Genomic DNA, 7859 nt, shown 5'->3' with positions numbered 1-7859 from the left:
CCTCGAGTCGATTATGCCTAGTGTGGATCCCGCGGACGCAGTTCCCGAGGGCCTTGTCCACAAGTTTAAACGATTTCGGTCCAAAAGAACAAAAAAATTTGAATTTAGCTATTTTGGGTTGTGTATTTTTTTTGGGTGCATTGTGGTTTTAGCAAGTACTAGGAGTGCATTTTTTATCTAAGAAACTAATTTTGTTGGTGTGTCTAATTTGGGCCTTAACCACTAAACAAAGATTTTGATTAACTTAACACAAAAACTTATATGCGACTATTTTTTTTATACCAGCGAATAATGAATGCGTTTAAGTATAGTTGATTTGACAAGCTAGTTTGAGATTTGTAATCGTACCTAAAAGCACCATTTAGCTCAGCCCCTGCTTCTCAAATTGTGTGATGTTCAAATGTAGCAAATGTTATCCTTACAGCGATTAGTTGTACTTACGAACACCTGGAAACAACAAGAATGGAATTAAGCATAGGAAAAACTCATGGCAAGACGGAATCTTGGGAACCAACTGCCCAATCCCTCTTAATTCGAACTACACGTACAATTTCCAGCCTAAGGATCAAAATTGGATCCTACACAAGTACACATACTTCCCATGTACAGGAATGGAATTAAGCAAATGATTTCATTTTATCATGTCTTAGATACCTACTACTGTCAGCCGCACAATTTCACTCTCCTCTCCAGTACACAGTCTCCCTCTTTCTCTATTCCATACTCATATCCCCTTTTACTAACTATAATTACTCATATACCTTAATTTCATTCTCTCACAAGAACTCTCCTTCGAATCCTTTTGAGTCAAGTTTCTTAAGAGTGCTAACATTCGGCCGAAACGAGGCAGAATAGAAGGAATAAGCTGTAGTTGAAGAGCATAGACAATCTTAAAAAAAATAAAAAAATAAAAAAATAAAAATAAAAAAAGTGTCAGCAGTTGTGGCATAAAGTGATAGTCATCTTAGCATTTTCGAATTGTTGATTGACTGCATATCGGAAAGACGTCCAGATAACTTTAAAGGTTGTGATATTTTTGCTGCTAAGATAATCGCAAAGTAACAATTCATATCATTCTATCTGATAAAAAAGATAAAATGAAACAACCACAACTCAATTCAATTCAAAAGATGTACAATACATAAGGTTATCAAATTGAACACAAACAATACACCATCAAACTAAAGTAATTATACAGGGATTAGCACAAAACCTTTCTGAATTCAACATCTAAATTGTTAATAAGGGTTTCTTGGGCCTTGACATTGCCAGTCAAAAGAGGAGTCTCCTTCCTCAGATGACCAATAATGAGGGCATGGACATTTGCTGCTCGAGCGCGCTTCACAAATTCATTAACCTGAAAAGAACAAACAACATTTTGAGACTTACTCTTTGCAAAAAAAACATACTTAGTATAATGCAGCAAATTCCTAGTGACTACCATCTCTGATACGAGCCTGCAAGTTTTAACTTGGAAAACCTGAACATATCACAGACTAAACAAACGTGCACCAGCACTGTTGGTTGGATCATTCTTAGTGTAAGATAAAATTTTAAACTTACTCATCGATTACAAGCATTCTTTGGGATGTCTTTAAGATCAGTTATGAGATCGTTATGTTCTTTTATGAAAAGGTCATGTCCCAACGGACTAGCAACAACACTTTCATTTGGAGGCACATCATTGAATGAGCTGCATATTAAAAATACATTTCAGTCATTACCAACAACAATAATATAGCCCAAACGCCTTAAGTTCACTCATAATTGGCGGAACAAGGTTGTCAGGTGTACACAGTCTTACGACTATATAACATGTGATGCTCGACCTTGGTATAAGGATCTGATACAGGTAGGGATCCGAGTGTCTGATCCTTAAAATCTCCAAATCAAGGGCGGAAATAAGAAACTGAAAGGGAAAAAAACTACTTAGAGATCAATAACATGTTTCTTGCTTCTCGAGTAATTTTTTTTACTTGGAAATCTTTGAATTTAATGCGCTGGATTATGCAAACAACCAATATTAAAGATCAATGATAACAAAACAAAAATTGCATTTCCAGTGTAATTATTGAACCTGAAATACACAACACAAAAAAGAATAATAATGGTAGATTTTTAAATAAGTATACAATGAAATTGAAATACATTTCACGAACTTGGAAAAGCATAAGGCACAAACAACTAAACTGCTCCTTAACGAACTTGAAAAAGCATAGGGCACAAGCATAAGGCATAAACAAAGCTACCCAGTCATTAAGAGATCCACCAGACACCCGCCCACATGGCTACCAACACCAGAATCTCACCTAAATAATATCACTTGTAATGACGGTTATTAATAGTAGATTCGTAAAGAAGACGCAAACACATTAACATGCTAAAACGTAAAGAAAATGTAAAATCGATTTTAAAATAAAACTTTATATCCTCCATTTTTTGAATCCTCCCTCAAGCTGCGAATGGTTTTTGAACCTGCATCATATATCCATTATTAGAATTAAAATTGAAAACCTTGGAGTAAGATATAGAAACATCAAATCTAAGCATCCTAGTTTTTATAAGATGCGGGGATATGTAACTTAACCCCAAAATCTCCCTCCTATAACAATTATAACATGAACTCGGAGGTTTTAACTAAATAATAATTATTAGGTCAGTTGTAAGACAAAAGAAGGCAAGTGAAAGAGAAACATAAGCACTAAAGATTTAGCACTTGTAAACAAATAAAGCACCAGACATTATGTAAGCCAAATCCATAATGAATATATGAAAATAGGCGATAAATGCCCATGAGTAAATTAATGCATAAGAGGAACGGAATAGGCTATGTATATGAAGAGAACTAGAAGGAAGTGATGTCTAGGTTTGATCTACCTAGATTAGAATAATTGCTTTCAAAAAATAGTAGTACAGCATATAAAGGGTATCTAATTTTAACCTTTAGGGCCTCTTATTTCAGTCCACCCCATTTATACAAATCTTTTAAAAAAAAACACTACTCATATTTCATCATACAAGTACACAGCTTACAGCTATTACAATAAACATGAATAAGAGTAGCATATGACCATAAAAACCACAAAGTACTACTGTCACCCTCTCGGGAAAGAAAAATATCATCAGCGAAGATGATTATAGTTGATGGTAAATGCCTAGTGAAAATGAGATTCTTCAACATATACATGTGATTTATCTAGTAAAACAACAAACACTTTGTTTTACAACAACTGATTTATCTAGTAGAACAGCAAACACTTTGTTTGAAAAACTAAACCAATCACACAGTAAGTTCACGTATTTGATTAGTTCTACAATAATACAAGTAAAAATGTACAAGATTAAGAGATAGATGTAAGCCAAATACCTGAATAAGATAATGCAACAACCTAATTTGAATTGAATAAAAGACACCAAATTTCATAAACCCTAATTATCAAATTATGTCAATCTAACCGAAGACCTGAAGTAGAAGAAAAGAAACAACAATAATAACATCAAACAATGATTTAACATAGTCGATTTAGCATAAAATAAGATTCAAAAAGTGACTCACAACCCCTGAAAAATTAATTAAAATTATACAAAAGGGAGATTATACCTATTATATCGAGAATGACGGAATGTAGGAGCTGCAGGAGGGTTGATATTAGTATATGTATGTCGCTTGTGGTGGTGGGGTGTGCGGAGAAGAGCAAAGCAACCGGTGTGCGGTGTTGCTAGCCGTCGTGGTTGGATCAAGTGTTGAAAGGTTGTAAGTGAGAGGATGGAGTATATAGATCTGAGTTTCTATGGTTTTTTGTGTGCGAGGAAACAACTCATTTAACAGCAGCTCTAATTTTACCCTCTATGATAGGAATACAATTGGCATCGGTTCCAATTGTACAACCGATGGCAATTCTTAAAAATACACTATAGACATCGGTTCCTTAGTCCTAACCGATGCCAATATTACATTAAACAACAATTGGCATTGGTTTTAATAAGAATCGATGCCACTGTGCCGATGTCAATCTCCTTATTTCTACTAGTGGTATATTGCTATTATTGTTATTGAATGGACCGACATTGGGCTGGTTTTTACCCTTGTGCGTAGCTAACCTAGGGTAGGCTCAGGGTTGGGTGTTGTCATGGGTGGAGTAGAGGTCACGTTGGTTGTCGTGGATGGCGGTTTGGGTGGTGGTTAGTGGTAGTAAACTGGTTGTTTATATAGGGTGGTCAAGGTGTTGTTATTACTGTTGGTGTTAAGCTGCTGTTTAGGTCGTGTTTTAGGAGGAATTGCTGGTGAGGTTTGGGACGTGGTTCACCATAGTTAGGCACGGTGTGGTGGTGATCCACAGTGGTACAATTGGTGGTGGTTTGGGTTGCGTTTAATGGCTGATTTTGTGGCAGAAAACCGTGTGTACAGGAGGTGTTATGTTGTTTGTTGTTTGTTGTTTGTTGTTTGTTGTTTGTTGTTTGTTGTTGTGTGTCGTGTGTAAGGCTGACCCAAGTCATGGTGGTATGACCTGACTCGAGACCATGGTAGGGTGGTGGTATTGCTAGTTCCACCGTGGGTCAGAGGTGGCTGGGTTGGTTGGTGATGGTGGTTAGTTGGTTGTTAAACCGAGTATAAAGGTGGTTGTTGGTGTTGTTTGTTGTTGTTTCTAGGGCTCGTATTTGGCAGCCACGTGTGGTGGTTTCACGGGTATTGGTCAGGGCTGTTGGGCACCGTGTCTGGTTATGGTGTGGTGGTTATGCTGTGGTATAAGGGGGTTGTTTTGTGTGTGGTTTAACACGGGTTAAACATGGGTGTTGGGTGTTAGTTGGGTTGGTATTTTGGGGGAAATACGCGGGCGATTTGATAGTATAAGACGGGTTTGGTTTTGGGTTGAGACGGGTTTTATATTATTGAATTACGTAATAATGTAATTAATATAATTAATGTATAAATAGTTTAATGGTATTATATAATTGGTAGATAGTAATTTGTAATTATTATTATTAATCATCGGTGGCGGTTTCGGTTGAAGAATATTTTTATTTGATTGCGTAATTGGAGTATTGCTTGCCAGATAGGATATCTACTCCGCTAGACCGTCTTAATGTGTTGCATTATTGTATTGAGTTTTATATGGTGGTTGAGAAATAGTTTCTGTTTGGATTGTTGTGTGGAATATATTCTGTGTTCTATTATATTTAATTGTGAAGTGCTTCACGGTTTAATTAATATATATGGGTAAGTATTTTTGGAAGGCCCCAGGCTTAGTCTCTGGTGGATAACGTGAGTATTGGAAGGCTCCAGGCTTAATCTCTGGGGAATAATGTAAGTATTGTTGGAAGGCCGCATGCTTAGTCTCTGGTGGATAACGTGAGTATTGGAAGGCCCCACGCTTAGTCGTTGGTGGATAATGTGTGTTATGGAAGGCCCCAGGCTTAGTCTCTGGTGGATAATGTGCGAATACCCTGGTTCAGGGATTGGCGGGATGAATGGGTGTCTCGGGAGATTGAATTTGGTGGTTAAGCATTTGCATATCTCAACAATTATTTATATTGTGGTTGTTATTTATGTTGTTTATTTATCCTACTCGACCATAGGTTGACGTTTGTTTGTGTCTATCAAATAAAATTGATGCCTGCTTTAATTGATGGCGTCATGTGGTGAACCAATTAATATTTCCGGTTAATTGGGCAGTGGATTAAAGATAACAGGTACTTGAGACTAGCTGATTTAGGGAAGCATTGGGACGCATGAGGATGGATGGCGTGTCGACTTAGTCGTCTAGCTCACTAGTTTAGACAGTTGTTTTATTCTATAACATTTAATTTCCGCTGCAAGTTTGTACTTTAATATTTATTCAGTTACTTGCTTTGGGGAACTTTGTAATAAGACCATTAAATGTTTATTTTAATTAAAGTACTGTGATTTATTTTACTATGTTATTCACTATCTCGGGCAATCCGAAATGGTAACAACTCCTTTTATCTAGGAAGGCCTAGTTAAGGCTCTTGGATAAAAGAGGGTGTTATACTGCCCCAATAAACATTTCACCTTCCGATGACGATGTTCTGGTATGTTACTTGTTATACGTTACTCCCTCCGTGCCAGTCATTTGTTGGCCTTTCCTTTCTTTTGCGAAGAAGATTTTAAATAAATTTAAAATAAATGACTGAGACAAAAAGGGAATTCAGCAAATCGTTCATCATTTTCATCAATATATTTCTAATTAATGTGCTGGTTCCAATTCATTGACAGGGTAACGAAGCAATTAAGGTAGCTCTCTCAATTCTTTTCATTTTCTAACGCATAATGTTAGAGAATACCGATGTTGTAGATGTAATGTTTGCTTGCTTGGCTTTTAGGATTATGAAACTAAAGTGGAGTCCATTTTTGAAATAATGTTCAAAAGTAAAATATTTGTCGTTTTGGATCGGTTTTGAAAATATTTGTCAAAATGGTGTCCACGTAGGCTCGGGATTTCTGGACCAAAAACACGCCACTACCAATGGCGTGTTTATAATGAGTAGGGAAAGAAACTTCATTAAAAAATGGACTAAAACAAACACGCCATTGAGAATGGCAGGTTTCGGAGTGGAAACACGCCACTCCCTATGGCGTGTCTTAGTATAATTTTTTTTTTTTTTTTAAGTTATGTCAGTTGAAGAAAAAAATTGTTGTAAAGACACGCCACTGCTAATGGCGTGTTTCTTTCACAAAACACGTCATTGGTAGTGGTGTGTTTCAGGTCTAGAAATCACGAACCTACGTGGACACCATTTTGACAAATATTTTCAAAACCGACCCAAAACGACAAATATTTTATTTTTCGGCATTATTTCAAAAATGGATTCACTAAAGTGTAACGATGGTCGAAATGAAAAGAAGGAAATATCCGATTATTGCTTTCAACTTTGCAATATGTGAGTTCCAAAGATGTCCAAAGCTTCCATCTGAAAGGAAATTTTTAATACAGTAGATATTGTTTTGAGCAGTGACATTTCATAACTCCTACCCCATACACCCTTCATATATCCCCACATCATGGGTTTTACCCACAGACACCGTCTGTGGGTCAAATTTATACATCCACACCCTGTGTAAACGATTAACAACACAAGAAAACAATGTTCCCATTTAATCCATAATGAAGCTGATAGTTGCATTGAATGTCAGTTTACATTGCAAAAAAAAAAAATGACAACCAGTTTGGTGTTTACAAAAAAAAGACGATTAACCTCTATATAAACTGGAACTGCGATGAATAACTTAGTGTTTATCTTTTATGCAAGTGGGGATAGTGATGCGCTGGCGAAGAAAAGTCGGGGTGGTTGTGTTGAGCAAAAGGTAAATGGGCATATCAAAAGTGTTTGTTGGTTTCTTCGTGTTTGTTGGTGTTGGCTATAATTGTAGCTAGAGTATTCTTCCCCCTTAAGCCTATCACTACACTAAAAAAACTCTATGCATTCTTTATTGAGAAACATTGCATACTACGTACAGCCAGTGCATTAGAATACTTGATACAACATATAAATCACCACCATATCAAGTGTGTTTGAAAAAAATTATACACATAGCTAAGACGTGACATTTAATGAGAATATGAAAAAGCTGTAAATTATAGTTAGGTGTTAGGCCCAAAATCTGGATATGGGCTGACTAGGGGCAGCAGGCCTGGGAGCGTCACGGGATGCAGGGTATCAGGGAGTCAGGGTGCCAGCGTCAGCAAGCGGCGTAGGATATGGGCTTTGGTCCACGCGGGAGAAGCTTATGAGAGTCCAAAATCTTGCGAGATCCGAAGAAGGAAAGTCCTACCCAATGTCAAATTAGGGATAACTTGGAGGGAAAGCAAGAAACCCTAGCCCAACGAGCTCCCCTATAT

This window comes from Silene latifolia, chromosome Y (assembly GCF_048544455.1).
Source record: "Silene latifolia isolate original U9 population chromosome Y, ASM4854445v1, whole genome shotgun sequence".
Classification (NCBI taxonomy): domain Eukaryota; kingdom Viridiplantae; phylum Streptophyta; class Magnoliopsida; order Caryophyllales; family Caryophyllaceae; genus Silene; species Silene latifolia.
The sequence above is the reverse complement of the archived record's forward strand: the minus strand, read 5'-3'. Positions refer to the sequence as shown.